Here is a 19,525-nt window from a genome sequence, read left to right on the forward strand (position 1 = left end):
CTGTGTCTAATGCAAAATTTACGTTAAAATCGCCACTTAAAATCATTGGAACTTTATCCTAATCTTTTCTAAGTATCCGCGATACTTCTGGTGTATACTTTATTAAATTTTCGTGAATGAATTCCGTGATTTTTTTTTCTGTCGATATTCACGACACTTTTCTGCATTGTTTTTCGGCATAATTGCGGTAAATATTTAAAAATGAAAATATTTACGAATATAAAAATACACACGCGGTTGCTATTATGAGCGTCCCCAGCAAAACCTGCGTGACCGAAACTCTAACACAATTACATTTTTTTGAATGTTACAAACACATATGTACGCAGGTTTTGCTGGGGCGTGACCGAAACTCTAACACAATTACACATATGCACTCGTATTTGTTTGAAAATCGACTTTTTTTTGGTTCTCCGTCACTTTTTGAAAATGTGTAAACAGTAAGCAAACTTTATTCAAATATTTTCCCTCATTTTTGCATCAGTAAAATTAAACAAACGCCGTAGCCGAATGGGTTGGTGCGTGACTACTATTCAGAATTCACAGAGAGAACGTCAGTTCGAATCTCGGTGAAAATACCAAAATTAAGGAAAACTATTTTTCTAATAGCGCTCACCCCTCAGCAGGCAATGGCAAAACACCGAGTGTATTTCTGCCATGAAAAAAAGCTCCTCATAAACATATCATAAAATAAAATAAAATATCTGTTTAAAAAAAATTTTTTTCTTGTGATTCGAACCAAGGATTTTGGATCGGAAGCTCACATTGCTAGTCGCTCGGCTACCGCGCCATGCTGTCGGCGCTGGCCTAAAAGTTATTTAGTTCGTCGCTACGTTTATATCAACATATAATATAATGCTTCGTAACTAAATAACTTTTAGGCCAGCACCTACAGCATGACGCGGTAGCCGAGCGACTAGCAATGTGAGCTTCCGATCCAAAATCCTTGGTTCGAATCACAAGAAAAAGTAAAAGTTATTTTTATTTAGTTCGTCGCTACGTTTATATCAACATATAATATAACGCTTCGTAGCCAAGTTGGTCGCTTTTTTCGTTTCACTTTTTCCCAAATCACTCCCAACGATTCTAAAGAAGTTTTCACTTCAAAAGTTTTCACTTCAATAAAACAACCCAACACTCAATGGCTTGCGTAGTTTTCTCCAATTGCCGAAAGATGCCGCCGCCTGCCACGAACCGAGTGTTGCAGATTGATTAGGGCCAGGAGGTATCGAGTTCTTGGATTCATGAGACTTCTCCTTATTCCCAACTTATACAATACACGACAGCGCTGCTGATCTGAGTAACGACCGCAAAGCTAGTGGAATTAAATTAAGTAAAAGCCAAGCAAAAACAACAATGAATCTTAAAAGGGGGACAATAAATTAAAAGACATTAAACTAAAACTAAAACCTAGACGCAATACAAAAGTCGTGCCCAGAACGCAGTATGAAAAGAAGATGTACATAGTACAAACTTACATCTATAGATCTGCAAATATACACATTCGTATGCAGGTATGTATGAATTTTCATATTTATGTACGTACATACATGGACGTATGCATATGTATGTGCATACATAGCTGCATACTTACATCTATGTACACTCCAGAGTGTCATTTCAGCTGCTGGCTATACGAGGTGATGCCCGTAAATGAGCCGACAACCGACGACCGTCGACCGTCGACCGACGGCCAGACAGCCGGGTGGAGACACCACTTTTCGTCTTTGTGCAAATTCTAATGCAAAAGTCATAAAAATTAAGTTTGAAATTATTTTAGTTCTAGCTTTTAGTTGCGAATGCATCCGACTGTAACTGCAAATAGAGTGCCATAAAGAAACCAACACAACCAAGCGACCGGCCAGCCACTCGTTTCGCTCATGCGGCACTCGAGTGTTGCAATATTAGTCTGTGCTGTTCCTGTTCGCTTCTGCATTCTGCAGCATTTCGTCATGTATTTATTTTGTATGATTTGCATTGCAACAATAAAACATGAGCACACTCAGAAGCGCCAACAAAAACTACATCAGCCATAGTACGAATGGTACGAACAGGACAAACACTTAAAGCAACATCCATCCATCCAACCATCTATCCCTCCGTTCATGCATTATCATCAGTGATCGGCAGTTTTGAACGAAATGCTTTGGTTATGCTTCTGAATTTTGCTATAGCAACACGTTGGTGGCTTTTCTGCCCCATCGCTACCGAATGAGTGTAGTTTTGTTCTGGCGGAACTAGCAGTTTTACAACTACAACAGTTACTACAGTAGAATACTCGCTTGCCAAATAAATTTAGTAAAATTAAACCAATTTCACAGAGCGAAGAAAATAATAAAAGTAATTGACAGAATCTTAAATAATAAGAAAAATATATAAAAGATAGAAAATTAATCAAATGGATATATCTCAGTTTAAATATTCGCATAGAAGTACTCTAGTATCGGGTGTTTTTTCAACTGCATCAGAATTCTCGATATTGATAACTGTCGTTTGACAGTGGAGAATGGCAAACGGTGCTCACATTTCTGTTCATTGAGGTTTCGTAAGCCATCATGAATTGTTCAATGCCAGAACAACGCTTCTGAATAGCGGAAATTTACTTTAAAAAAATAAAATAAAATAAATAAATATATCTTTTTGCGAAATTCATAGAGCACTTCGCCCATTTGACGTGCGACTTACACGCTGCCGAAATGAGCAGTTCTTATTTCTTTCGAAATGAGGAAGAAGCTGCCGTTAGGGTGAATGACGAGCGCTATTGTGCTATGCTGACTGAATTTTTGTTTCCAAAAATTAAGGGGTTGGGGTATTCAGAAATTTCAAACAAATTGTAGTTTTTTTTGCATTTTCTGAAAGTATAATATCTTAAAAATATTGTATGAAAATTTTAAGCGAATCCGACAAATACTTTGCGAGTTATTCAACAATTAACAAAGGGCGCTCTGGCGCTCCGAAGCGTTCGAGAGCAAGTTTATCTAGCAGCAGCTGCAAGCAACCGACGATAGCAAAACTTTAAATGCGTTTTTCTCAAAACTATGTTTTTTGAACTGGTGATCACTGTGACTTGAAAACCGCTTGGTAGATTTCAAGAACATTTATACTGCTTTTGAAAAACATAAAAAACTCGAGCCAGACGAAGGATTTTTTTCAAAGATCTGCCGTCATATTGTTAATTTTGATTATCTATTAATAAAACTAATTTATCTTGTCCGATTGATTTTAGATGAATCTCCAAGGACTTGTGATGACCACCGCAAGGGACTTCTAGAGAAACTGGCTCCACACAAACAGCGATAACTTCTAAAATTATTAATTTTTTTTTGAAATTTTGCTAAAATCGAGTCGAAATATGATGTATTAAAGCTATGATTTTATTTTTGTAAATTAAAGCAATTGACTAGCAAAAAAAATTATTGAAAATCATTATTTTTTCGGGCCTCTGACTACCCCTAACCCCTAAATCAGCTAAACATCGAGGACGTTTGGTTCCAACAAGCCTGCGCAACTGGCCCTGCAGCGCGCTTAACCACCGGTTTAATGCAATATTCAAATCACCATTGACTCATACGGCCAGATTTATTAGAAAAAGTAGTCAAAACTTGGACTGATCGAATGAGTCATGTGGCCCGTAGCCCCGGCAAACATATGCCGGATATCATATAAAAAAAGAAAACTTAAAATTATCTACGAGATTGAAATAATTAAAAAAATGTTCATTCCAACAATATTTCTGTTTTGTACAATATTATCACGTAAGTTCTCAAGCTCTAAACTGAACTAAATAGTTCCTTAGCGATTTCCTAAAACAACTGTTTGTGAGTCGATTAAAGAGTTATTTAGAATTTATTATTAAGATGATACTTTTGCTTTTCTGAGATACCGAAAGAACTAAAATACACTTATAGTGTAATATTGCCCACTATTCGATCACTTTTCGGCTTTCCAATGGTGTAAACTTTGCTTCTTGCTTCGTCCAATTTAAGGACGGATGCACCAACCTGTTTCAGTTCCTGTGTCAGGAAATTTTGCTCATACGGTAATTTTTTGTTGTAGTAACTGAAACCAGCCCAAACCAACAAGAAACCACCTTCAAAGTTACACTTGGTAAAAAGCACTTGGAACCCTTCAAACCCGAAAATATCATATTTCTCTACTGTACGTTCGCGTAACTTCGTCAGCGCTGGTTTTGATAAAATTTCTTTTTCAAACTAGCGGATTTTAACCGGCAAAAATTGGTTGCACGCGACGTTTAGTACATTTAAATCACTTACAACTTTCGATGCCGTTGCATTTTTTTTCAGACCAGCCCGAATAATAGCAGATGCTCGGCGTGGAGTTAACTTTTGGTTATTCTGGTTTGACCGGTTTGTGTTATACTTCTCCTTAAGTTTTACGATATTATCTTTTGCTGAGGCCGAGCGGTTTAATTTAATGACAATTTGCCTGTGATCTTGAGCGATTTCTGCAGGTGTTAGTGTTTTTCCTTTCCCATTATGACTTTTCGTAAAAATTTTTGGTGTATTGAAATATTTAATAGCTAAATAAAATAGAAACTCTAAGACTACGCGTATGTTTAATGGATTTTATACCCAAGTTACTAATTTGAAGACTCAGAAATGACTGCCTTTAATTGAATGTCGCCCAATAACGAAAACACAGTACAATAATAATGAAAATGGTTTTGTTGTTTTTCAAAATTTCTCCTTGAAAGTTCATACCCTTCTGCATTCGCTCCAACCACTCTTCAAAGCACTTTTGCCACTTAGAATTGGATAGCCTCAAAACGAGCTGTTTAAAGACAGCTGCAGCTTCTTCAGGCTTTGAAAAACGTCGGCCTCGCATTTTTTTGATATTTGGGAGCAAAAAGAAATCAGTGGGTGCCAGCTCAAGTCCGTAAGGCGAATAACCCATTAATTCCATCTTTTGCGTGCTCAAAAACTCTCTTGTGTGAGCCGATAAGTGAGAACTCGCAATGGACGTGGGAGCCAAAGACAAACCGAGAAGCCGATGGGTAGACGCGGTAGAAAATGATCTCAAAGATTTGCGAATTCGTAACTACGAAGGAAAAGCTCCAGATCGACCGCTTTGGAAGAGTATTGTGCAGGAAGCTTTAACGTACCTCGCATTGGAACGCTATGAATGATGATGAACTGTTTAATGAAACAAGACATTTTGTGTTTTCACAAAAAGAACAGCAAGGCCTTCTGATGACGTGTTGTCCTCTCCATGCACGTACTAAATGAATGCGCCTGCTTAATATCAAGCTGAGTTGGGCTTGGATTTTCTTTTGCTTTACAACGATTTGTTTGTTGTTTTCTATTCGATAGAACTCTTTCTGCTCTATAAAACTATGTTAATTGTTTTTTTGAGTTATTTAATTTCGACATCTACTCTGCTTTGATTTTCATCAAGGTCAAAAAGCAAAGGAGAAGGTGTCCTAGGCGAGTCTACAGTACGGAAATGGTTTGCAAAGTGCAAAAATGGCGACTTTGACGTCGACGACACGTTGATGAAGAGCATCTCAAATCAATTTTGAATTCGATGACGAACGTCAGTAGTATGTATATCCCCGGATCCAACGCAATATCAAAATTTTCAGTTAAAAATTGAAAAAATGCCCAAAATTTCGTGTTAAGAATTTTGACATTTTTTCAGAATCCAGCACAATATCAAAATTTTGAGTTAAAAATTGAAAAAATGTCACATTTTTTAACATTTTAGTTGATTTTTTAACATTTTAGTTGATTTTTTAACATTTTAGTTGATTTTTTAACATTTTAGCTGATTTTTCGAGTTGGGTCGATGTATATTAAGTGAAAAAATGTTAAAATATTAACTACGAGTACCTCAAAAATATTAACTACGAGTAACTATAATATAGGGGTGGACTACAAACTGTAGTCCACCCTAAATATTAACTACGACTCAAATAATACAAAATATTGATTAAAATAAATATATCTATTTTTTGAAAGTTGGGTCGATCTCAAATAATACAAAATATTGATTAAAATAATATAAATATATCTATTTTTTGAAAGTTGGGTCGATCTCAAATAATACAAAATATTGATTAAAATAAATATATCTATTTTTTGAAAGTTGGGTCGATCTCAAATAATACAAAATATTGATTAAAATAAATATATCTATTTTTTGAAAGTTGGGTCGATCTCAAATAATACAAAATATTGATTAAAATAAATATATCTATTTTTTGAAAGTTGGGTCGATGTCTATTAAGTGAAAAAATGTTAAAATATTGATTACAAAATATTATAGTAATCTATTCAAAAAAAAAAAAAAACAAAAAAGGATACATTTATTTTTTAAAGTACCTTTCAAAAAAAACGACGAACTCCTCAAAACAAGAGTCTTTTAGTCAGATTCGAACTTGCAACAAAATTATTGTTATAATTCCAACTGCTTAACCAACTCATCTAACCATCATATTCTGAAGTAATGTAATTACAGCTGAGTAGTATGCAAAGCAAGCAATGCTGATAAGATCAGCATTGCTCACAATCTATAAATAGAATAAGCATAAGCACAAACCAAAAAATGAAATACTGTTGAATATGTTCACAAATTGCAAGATAAGCATAATATTTGGTCTAGAATATTCAATTAAGCTTTTATACATCAACACATGTTTCGACTCTGTCGAAACCGTTTGACAAAGTCAAACATGGTTACAAGTGCAGTATGTATTTAGCGTTAGAAGAGGGTGGACGCAAAAAAAAACAAAACAAAAAGATTTTATAACTATGGCTGGTAAGTGTTTTTTTTTTTTTGTAATTTTTTAAGTTTTTATTAATTTATTTGTTTCAGAAGAAAGTATGGATTTCGATGAAAGCAAGGATGGATTTGATGAAGAAGGGGAAAAATTTTTTAAAGATCTTGAAACCTTCACCGGTTTTTGTATAGAAAAACATATTTCTTCTTTTAATCAACTAAAAGAAAAATATATATTTGAAGGCATTGGCCTAAAATTAAAAAATGAAAAATATAAAAATTTTTTGGATAATATGTTTATGGATAAAAAAGATAAAAAAAATTATAAGAAAGATAAAAGAGAATTTGATTTCATCGATTTAAAAGAATTATTGGAATCAAAACGTGTAAACCAATCTAAACCAATTGGTTTAGATTTTAAAATTGATAATGAATTTATACAAAATTTACAAAAAGATAGTATTGATGATAATATTACAAAATTATATAAAATTAATAAATTATTATTACAAAATAAGAAAAATACTTTTTATATAAATTGTACAATAGGATTAATTTTAGAAGAATATGCAAGAAAATTGCAATTAGAAAAAGGTTATAAAAAAATTGGTGTAAAATGTAAATATATAACTATGAAAGATATATATAAAAAATTTAAAATAAGCGAAAGCTATGCTTGTAAATTACGCTATATAGGCTTTTTGGTAACACAATACCAAAAATTGCAAAATTTAGATATAACCATTGATGGATTATATAAATATAGAAAAATATTAGATATAGTTTTTGATGAAAAAAATGAAAAATATAAAGATTTCCAAAATAACTGGATATAATAAAAAATAAAAATCTTATTTAAACAAAAATTCAAACATTTTTTTATACTGTAAAGAAAAATTCAAACATTTTTTTATATCTACCATCATTTGTTTCTTGTTCTTTGTCTATTACTAAAAATCCAAACTGTTCTTTCCAACATTGAATACACATATTTTTTAAAATATCATAATCAATATCATTACAATGGTCATTAAATATGTGCTTCAGATTAGTCTTGTCTTGTTTAAATATAATTATATAGTTTGCATTATCTCTTATCAATTGTTTAGGTATTTTTGAATATGTTTGACATAAATAAAAACAAGAAATGTTATTGTGTCTACCATAAGCAAAATAATTGGCAATATTATCTTGCTGTTCTGTAGATATATCATCAAATATTATTACAGAATATGGTTTAATATTTTCAGGTGTTGGTAGAGATTGAATTGATAAACATTTTATATCTTTAGATTCCAAATCATTTTTAACACACAATTTATTGAATTGAATTATCATATCTTCTAAAAATTTATATTTTTCTTGATAGCAAGTTTTTGAACAAATTATTATATCAGAATAATAAATCTTTGATAATATATTTAATAATACATTTGTTTTTCCGCAATTACTTGGTCCACAAATAATTGCTCTAATAATATTCGGAAATATTTCATTTAATCTTTTTATTGGTTTATGAGTATCAAAATTTTGAATAGTTAATTTAATTTTATTATCTAATTTAGTAACTTTTAAATGACCATCCATAATTTAGAATTTTAGATAAATTTTTTTAATCTATTAATATAATTAATTACATATTTATTTAATTTAAAAAAAACAAGTCAAACATGCATTACTTGATTTGTTAGTGGATTATATGAATAACTATCATCACTAATAATTAAACAGTGAACGACTGTATTTGATGGAAAATCTTCTGTCCATTTAAATTCAATTTTAATATCAATAGCAGCCTCTTTAATTACCTCATTCTGTTTAGATGTATCAATGCATATTATTGGATATTCTTTTAAAAATGTATCATAATTAACTATTGGTAAATTATTTATACTAGAACCATAATATGAATTTTTAAAATCTAGAAACATATTATATAATGTATCAAATTTATTTTGATTAATAGATAGTTGCATATCATAGTTTGGATATCTATTTGTATTTAATTTAACTACAACATTTTCTAAATTACAATGGTCAAATTTACTATTGTCTTCATAATTATTCTGATTTCTTGATGTTTGAAATGCAATAAGAAAATATCTAGGTTTAGCACTAGATGATGTTATATTCCAGGTATAAGTCTTTACAGCTGGAATTGCAGTAGTACAATAGTATCTCCAATTTCTAAAATACATTTGAAAGTTTGTATTATTTGAAATTTTTTTATTAATTTCATGATCAACTTCAACTGAAAATTTAACATGAGGCATTCTCCATATAATTTGATTAATATCAATAGAAAAAGTATGATCACTTAAACTACTATCAATAATTAAACAATTTGTATCATCATTTGATCTTATTAATTCTAATTTTTGATTAATTCTAAAAATGAAATTTTTGTAATCATCAAAAAACCCAATTAATATACACAATGGAATGCTAACAGAAAAATAACCTTTCTTATTAAAAACATTACCTTTATTTACAATTTGCCAACCAGCATTATTTAATGGTAAATCATTAGAAAATGATGCTAAGCCTTTAATTGTTGTTGTTATTCCAGGATTTTCAATTTTATCAATTTCAACTGAATTAATAAAATATGTAATTTTACTAAACAGATTTATTATACCATTATTCACAAAATTTATTTTATCAGGATTAAGTTTATCTAATATTTTACCATCTTTATCTTTAGCAATAATTTGACCTCTAATATTAAGTAAACTTTTTGATGGTAACGTTTTAATGTCTTGATTATTAATATTTATTTCTATTGGTCTTCCATATTCATTTAATAGTGTAGAATTAGATGGCAAATGTTCATAAAAGTCATAAGATTCAATACCTTTTTCTTCTTTCATTTATTTAACTAAAAAATATTATTAAAAATTTACTAATATGTGCTCGAAACCTATGTTTAAAATAATTGTAGTCTTGTATTTAATTGTCTTATCAAATTATAAAAAAACATTATTAATAGAATAATAATTAGTACCATTGAAATGTATTCATTTTGCATTATTTTATCTATTCCATTTGAAATAATAAAATCTATTTTTGATAATTGATTATTTTTATCACATTTTATTTTATCTTCCATTTAAATAATAATTTTTTTCCATTTTTTGAATTAATGACATAATATTATATAATAATTCTTTTACTTCATTCATATTCGTTAAATTTTCTCCATTAAAATCGCTTAGTTTGATATTATTTTCATCAAGTTTAGATGCTAATTTGGTAGTACATTCTGTATTTGATAATTTTATTAACGACTTTAAATTATTAATTTCATTATAAGATAACATACTAATATAAATAATAGCAATGATGACTATTATAAGTGTTGTTATTATTACAATTTTTGTTATACTATTTGAATTGTTGGCATATATATTACCCTCCCAATAAAGATCAGATTTACTATTATTTTCGAGTGGTATTATTTTCACATGCATTTTTATAATTTTTATTCAGAATTATTATTTGTATTTATTAAGATATTTTTTTTATTTTTTATTTTTTATATATCAAATTGAAAAATTCATCATCAGTTAATTGTCTACTTTTCTTTTTTATAGTTGGCATTTCATTTTTACATTTTATTAATTCTTTAGCTTTATTACGTATTTTTTCATAATTTTCTTCAGTCATCATTGTATTTCCATCTGCTAAATTTTCAATTATATTTTCCATTTGATTGTTTTCTACTACTAATTGATTCTTTTCTTCTACTAATTGATTTATTAGATCAGAGGAAACTGTTTGTGCAAATTCTAATATCATTTTTTCATTTATAAGTTCATGTACTATTTCTCTACTCGCTTCAACTGCAATACAATTATTATATTCCAATATATTATTATTAGTTTTTCTAATAATTCGTGCATGATTATGCCATTCATCATTAGGATCATTAGCAGCAATATTTAAACGTTTAACAAATGCAGATCTATTTTGTATAAATTTAGGATTATTACGTAAAAAAAGTTTAGTTTCTTCAATTTGTTTATTAATTTCTTCCCTATTAATTGTTTTCATATTATTAAGTCTTAATTTCAATACAGGAGGTTCATTTTTTTGAATAGTTGTAATGGTATGAATATTTGACATTTTGACAATTTTAATGGTTTACAAAAATAAATTTATTATTTATAATAATAAAAAATATTCAAAAAAAATTTATATATATAAATTATAAAATAAATTAAAAATGAATTCAAAGAAAATGATATCACCAGCACAATATTATATACCATCACAACCACCTCTAAAAAAACAATCTAATTTAAGTATTGTAAAACAACATATATCTAGTTTGAAAAATGCAAAAGTTGGTGTAAATATACCAAAAAATATGAATGAATTAAATCAATTTAGAGCTGAAAATTATGCATATGAGTATTTAAAATCTGCACTTGCTCTCAAGATAACTAAAACTGATTTTTGTAAACAAAAACATATTTCCCCTAATACACTAAATATTGGACTAAAAAACATTGGTATGAATACTATACGTAAAACTAATAAACAAGAGAATAAACAAGAACAATTGCGAATAAATGAAAATCAACAAGAACAATTGGGAACATTTGAAAATGATTCAAACCAAGAAAGAAAGAAAGATAGAAAAAAAGGTGGATATAATTATAAAGCTGAAATTATTACTGAAAATTTCTAAAAATTTGGTAAATATAATAAATATAATAATTATCCAAATAAATAAATAAATACATCACATTTTCTATTATAATAAATGGTACGATATTATGGTAACGGTATTATAAATAATCTTATAAATAATCTTCCATTTGAGTTACATTCTCCAGGATATAATTATTTAGGACCTGGTACTAATCTTGAATTAAAACTTGAAAAAGATATACATCCAATTAATAAATTAGATGAAGCAGCTAAAGAACACGATATTGCATATTCTAAAAGTAATGATATAAAGAAAAGACATGAAGCTGATAAAATTTTAGAAGATAAAGCATGGTCAAGAGTCTTAGCAAAAGATGCTAGTTTATCAGAAAAAGTAAATGCATATTTAACTACTAATGCTATGAAATTTAAAAGAAAAATGGGTATGGGTTTGACAACTCACAATTCATCAACTGAAGAATTGATAGATAATAAAAATGAGAATAAAGATGAAATTAATTTTATTCCAAAATGTGGACGATATATTAAATATCCAATATCACTAAATGAAGATCAACAAAAACAAGTTTATGATGCTATGAAAAATAAAACAGATATTACTATAAAATTAGAACCAATTCAATTACTAAGAACTAAAGAAAGTGTAATGAATGAAACATATTTACCATTAACTAGAAAACAAATTAATTCTATAAAAAAACACGTTTCCGAAGGAAACGGTTCACAGAGTGAATATGTTTCACAAAGTCAAACAGGTTTACAAAGTAAACATTTGGATAATAATAAAACTACTTTTAAAATTTTTATATTAAAATTATCTATGTCTCAGTTACAAAGTTTTAATAATGAAAAAATTGGAGGATTTTTACCAGCACTATTACCACTTATTCCAGCAATAGGAGCTGCAGTTACTGCAGGAACAACATTATATAGAGCATATAATGATAAAAAAACTAACGATAAATTATTAGAAGAAAAAATACGTCATAATAAAGCATTAGAAGAAAAAAATATAAAATCTGGTAATGGTATGTTACTTAAAAAATCTGGTAATGGTATGTTACTTAAAAAAAATTTGATTTTGAATTAATTCCAATTAAACCATTAAGTAATTATGATTTAAAAAAATATGCTAGAAAATTTAATATAGCAAATTTTAGAGGTGTATTCATGAAAGATAGATTACCAAAAAAGATAAAAGATATAGAATGTGGAATAATAAATTTAGATAATAATAATGGTAATGGTACACACTGGGTAGCATATAAAAAATATAATAATCATATTTTTTACTATGATTCCTTTGCTATAAATAAATTACCAATATTAATAGAGAAATATTTCAAAACTAATGAAAATACTGTAATTTTTAATAATAATATTGATCAAGAAATAAATGAAATAATTTGTGGTCATCTATGTTTAAAATTTTTACTTAATTAAATAATGCCGACTATATCATTAGATGGAAATACTTCAATAATTTCATGTAATTTTGATGAACCAATAGTTTTAGATAATAAACATGATTTTGAAATGTGTTTGCTTAATTTTTCTACTTATAATTCTATACCGAATATATCTGAAAAATTAAAAAATAATATTTTACATTATGTTGACTCTGTCATTGGTTCACAAAGTGAACAAGTTTCAACGGAGTCGAAACCGTTTGACTTCGTCAAACATATTTTCGAAGGAAATGATTCACAAGATAATTTACCTACAACAATCAATGCTAACAAAATAATTACATTCCCAATTGGTTCATATGAAATAAATGATATAAACAATTTTATAAAAGAGAAAATAAAGGGTATTACTATTAAACCAAATATGACAACATTAAAAGTTGAAATTAAAAGTGATTATATTATTGATTTTACACAAAAAAATTCCATAGCTTCATTACTAGGATTTAGTGAACAAATTATTCAACCTAATACATTAGTATCATCTGATTTACCAGTAAATATTATGAATGTTAATTCTATTAGAATAAAATGTAATATTGTAGGAGGTAGTTATGAAAATAATAAACAAACAAATATTATTCATGAATTTTTTATTAATGATAAACCTGGTGAAAAAATAAATGAAATACCTAGAAATTTAATATACTATCCAGTAAATACAAATACTATTAGAAATATAACTATTTATATAGTTGAACAGGATAATAATTTAATTGATTTTAGAAAAGAAAAAATTAGTATAAGATTAAATATTAGAAATGTAAATTGATATAAAATTAAAAAAAATATTTGTTAATAAATTGGAAATAATGGGAGAACTTCAAGAAAGTTTAACCAATCAATTTAATAAATTGAATATAACAATAGATAATAAAAGATTATATCATAAAATAGTAAATGGTGAAAAAATATGTTTGTCTATTAGAGATGGTAAAAAAATATGTTTTTCATGTTTAGAAGAAAAAGATTTAAATTATTTTAGAAATGGTCCTGGATGTTGTCGTGAATGTTTTAATTCTAGATTTACATTTTTAGTACCATGTGAGTGTGGTAGAGCATATTTTTACAAAAATAAAACTAACCATTTTCGTTCACAATTTCATCAGAAATATTCTAAAATAAACATAAATTAGTTTAAAATATTTTTGCTACTTATACATCACAGATTTAATTGATTAAGTGTATATTTTATAATTTTAAATTACAGAACATAAAATATTTAAAAAAAATTTTTCTATATAAATAAGGAAAAATTAAGTAAAAATATCAAATAAATAAAAATGAATTCATTTAATATTAAAGAATTGAAATCCAAAAATTTAAAAAATCTAAAAAAATATATTAGAGCAAATAAACATATTTTTCAATTGCCAAAATATTGGTATAATAAAAATAAAAATAGTTTATTAAACATAATAAGTGTTTTAATAGAAAAGCATAATAATGATGTTATTCAAAATATATTTCAAAATTTTGATGATTATGAATTTAATTTTAATTATATTGATGAAAAAATTGTATCTAGACCTATTGTAAAAAAATATGGTAACTTATGTACAGATATTGTATTTGAAAATAATGAAAAAATTGATATTAATCATCATTTAGATCTATTAAGACCAAATTTTTATTCATACATTAATAAAGGTGTAGTAAAATATAATCATTTTAAAGTAAGTATAGTTGTAGAAGTAATTCTAGCAAAAAAAAGTAATATAACATTTCCTTATTATTATCGATCTGGTACACATATAGTTAATTGTCATAACATTGTTGAAAAAATTGATTTAATGATCGAGGAAATAATTAATAAATTTCATGGATATTGTACTATGAAAACTGGTATTGAATTTTCTAGAATAGTACAAACTACTATATCAAGAGATAAATCACAACCATTACTTGGTGGATCATATATTCCATTTACTAATATGAATTGTATTAACATTAAAAATATTGATAATAAATGTATTTTATATTGTATCTTATATTTTATTCATCAAGATGAAATTGTTAAAGATCCTCAAAGACCAACAAAATATAAAAAATATCTTGAAGATTTAGAAAATGATGATAAATTTAAAAATCTAAATTTAGAATTTCCATTTATAATTAATGAAGAAAATGTTAAAAAATTAGAAGATTATTTTAATATTACCATGAATTTTTATCATTATGATTCAGATGAAAATGATGCAACTGAACAAATTCAATTAATATATAAAAGTAATTCTTTTGATTTTCAAAGAAAACATATTAATATTTTATATTTAGAAGAAAATATTACCAAAGAAAATATTTCCAAAGAAGAAACATACAAATCTCATTTTGTATTAATTAAAAATTTATCTGCATTTTTAAGTGGTAAAATTCACAAATATGATAAGCATCTACATATTTGTGTAAAATGTTTTAAACATTTTGATAAATCTGATAAACTAGAAGAACATATAAAAGCATGTTATTTATTAAAAGATGATAATAATATAATACAAAATATAAAGTTACCTAAAGAGGGTGAAAATATTTTAAAATATAAATCTAATGGTGCAGAATTATTTCATCCATATGCATTGTATGTTGACTTTGAATGTATATTGAAGAAAATTAATAAAAGAAAATCTGACAATTGTGAAAATACAATATTACTTCATGAACACATTCCAAATAGTTATGGTATTTATAATACTTATAATAAACAATATATTACAAAGAATAATTCTAATAAAAAAAGATTGTTAAAGTCATTTTTAGATACTTTAATAAAATATGCTAAAGATTATAATACTGTAAGAAAAATTAATCATGAATTAATTTTTGATAAAGATTCTTCACAAAAATTTGATAATACTAAAAATTGTGAAATTTGTGATGTTTCCTTTTCTAAAGAAAATAAAAAATGTTGGGATCATGACCATACAACTGGTAAATATAGAATGGCTTTATGTAATACATGTAATCTAAAATTAAAGATGCCAAAATTTTTACCAATTATTATTCATAATCTAAAAGGATATGATTCAAAACTATTTCTAAAATATTTAGATGAATTTCATCCTGAAACTGAAACTAGTGTTTTAGCAACAAGCACTGAAAAATTTAAACAAATTAGAAAACCAGTTATTGTAGATGAAACTAAATATTTAAAATGTAAAAATGAAAAATGTAAATATGAGTATAATTTAAAGACAAGAAACACTTGTCGTAATTGTAATTCAACAGATTTAGAATTATATACAGTTGTCGAAAAAATAGAATTAAGATTTATAGATTCAATGGAATTTATAAATACTTCATTAGATAAAGCTATTAAAAATTTATTAGATGTTAATGATATATATTGTGTAACATGTAAGAAAATAAGAAAAATTGATTATGTATCTTACAAGGTAGGTAAGAATAGTAATACCAAGAATAACTTGTATGCTTGTAGTACTTGTTCAGCTTGTAATACTAGAAATATAAAATATATTAATTTTGATCATTTAGAAAACTTTAATAATGTTTTTAAAGAATTATCATTAAAAGATAAATGTTATTTACTTAGAAAAGGTGTATATCCATATGAATTTATTGATAATTATAAAAAATTAAGTATAACAACACTTCCACATCTTGAAGATTTTAATTCATCATTAAATGGAAATATTAATATTAATAGTTATAAATTTGCAAAGAAATTTTGGAAACATTTTAATTGTAAAACATTTAGAGACTATCACAACTGGTATTTAAAATTAGATGTTATACTTTTAAGTGATGTATTTGATAATTTTAGAAAAGAATGTTTTAAAAATTATAATTTAGATCCTATACATTATATAAGTTCACCACATTTAAGTAATTCAGCTGCTTTAAAATTAACCAAACAAAAATTAGAATTATTAACAAATCAAGATATGTATGAATTTTATGAAAGTGGAACTAGAGGTGGAATATCACAAATTGCACATAACTATGCTAAAGCTAATAATTGTTATTATTACATTGACAACGATTCACAGAGTGAATATGTTTCGACTCTGTCGAAACCGTTTGACGTTGTCAAACATGTTGACATAGTCAACGATTCACAGAGTGAACACGCTGATATTGTAGAACAAGTTTATAAATTAAGTAAAGAGGAAGCTTCTCTTAAAGGTATATACGATTCTAAAAAATTAACAAGTTATATTTTATATTTAGATGCAAATAACTTATATGGATGGGCTATGTCACAAAAATTAAGTGTTGGTAATCATGAATGGTTAAATGAAGATGAAATTAAATACTTTTATAATATTAATAATATAATAAATAAAGATTTTGATAATGGTAACATTGGATATACATTAGAAGTTGATATAAATATTCCTACAGAATTACACAACTTTTATAATGATTATGCTCCAGCACCACATCATTATGTTCCACAATTTGAAGATTTATCACCAAATCAAACAGACTTAATTAATAAAGGTATTGGTAGTAAACCAAATGATAAAATTAAGAAATTAATGTGTACGTTATTACCTAAGAAAAATTATATAATTGATATAAGGTTATTAAAAGAATATTTAAATAATGGGGTAGTTTTAACTAAAATTCATAGAGGTATTAAATGTAGACAAGAAGCATGGTTAAAAAATTATATTGAAAAAAATACGACGCTTAGAAAGAATGCTAAAAACGATTTTGAAAAAGATTTTTTCAAACTTATGAATAATAGTGTATATGGGAAACAAATGGAAAATGTTAGAAATAGATTTAATGTTAGAATAGTTAAAATTGAAAAAATTATGAGAAAACTAATAAGTAGAAACACATATCAATCAAGAAAAATAATAGATAGTAATATGTGTGTAGTATTTGGTAAGAATACAAATATTAAATTAAATAAACCTATCTTTGGAGGACAAAATATTTTAGATTTATCAAAATTATTAATGTTTAAAATGTATGTACAACTTAAAACTAAATATGGTAATAGAATGAAATTATTAGGAACAGATACTGATTCATTTATTCTTTATTTTGAAGGTAAACATATTGGTGATGATTTTGATATTTATTCTGAAATGAAAGATGATCTAAATATTTATGATACCAGTGATTATATTGATAATTTTCCAATTGAAGACTTAAAATCTAATATTAATAAAAAAGTACCAGGAAAATTCAAAGATGAATATAATGGAATACCAATTAGAGAATTTTGTGGACTTAGAAGTAAAATGTATACATTTAAGACAGATGTTTGTGATAAAAAAGTTTGTAAAGGAATAAAGAAAAATAATATTAAAAGGTTAACAATTGAAGATTATAAGAATTGTTTAATTAATTTAGAAAATAAAAATGAAACTGTTCATAATATTAGATCATATGATATGAAGCTATATACTACAGAAGAAAATAAAATTGGATTATCACCCTATGATGATAAATTTTATTTCAATAAAAAGTTGAATAATAATGATAACGATAAGTTAAATAAGACTTACAAATTACCCTGGGGACATTATGAAATAGGAAATGTAGGTAACTAAAACGAACCCCCTCTCTACTATACATTAATATTAACTTAGATTATTTTAAGTATTTTGATATTGACAAAGTCAACAGTTTCTGAAGGAAATATTTAAATTATTAATTACATTAGATTAAGTTTTTTTAAATTTTTTATATTAATATTTTTTTTTTTAATTTTTTCCATTTAGATAAGTAAAATTTTTTAATTATTTTTCAATTATATTTGTTTTAATCTGTAGTTTACTTTTTTCAATATTTAATTCACTTTTTTCAATATTTGATTCAATATTTAATTCACTTTTTTCAATATCTGATTGTTTTATAAATTCGTCTACTTGAATACCTTTATCAATCTTATTATTAGTTTCATCATTTTGGTTAGTAGTATTATTTTGAATAATATTATCTTTATTTTGTAAAACTAAATCTTTAAGATAATTATCAATTAAAATTTGTTGTTCTGAATAACTATCCAATTGTTTTTCTAAACTGTTTTTAAAATTTTCAATGTGTGTATCTATAAAATCTACTCGTTTAATTATGTTAATAATATTAGACTTATTATGATTTATATTCTTTTCTAACTGTTCTATTTCTTTATTTAAAATAATAATAGCTTCCTGATTCAAATCTACTAATTTACTAATACTCTCTTTTGATTTATCACCATTTGAACGAATTTCTTCAACTTCATTTTCTAACGATATTATTCTATTAAGAGAATATTCGTTAGATGAATTTAATTCTGAAAAAGATTTTTGTCCAAACTTATCAATTCCCATTTATTAGAATAAAAACTTTTCAATTTATTTAAATTTATGTTTAATTTAATTAAATAGTCAACATGTTTCCTTCGGAAACCGTTGACAGAGTCAACATATTTTCTTCTCTTAGTTCCTCAATAATATTCATAATTTCATTATGTATTTCTGGACTATCATTTCCTGCATTATACTCGCCTATTAACAAATTTAATCTATCTTTTAATTCATTAATATCATTCCAATAAACACGTTCAGATTGTGAACGATTCGCAAAACGAACATATTTAGTAGGTAAACTAGTTTTAATTTTAAAATTTTTTAATGATTTTGAAAGATTATTTTTTGAATTTAAACCAGATCCTACTT

Source organism: Anastrepha obliqua, chromosome 1 (genome assembly GCF_027943255.1).
Source record: "Anastrepha obliqua isolate idAnaObli1 chromosome 1, idAnaObli1_1.0, whole genome shotgun sequence".
Taxonomy (NCBI): Eukaryota; Metazoa; Arthropoda; class Insecta; order Diptera; family Tephritidae; genus Anastrepha; species Anastrepha obliqua.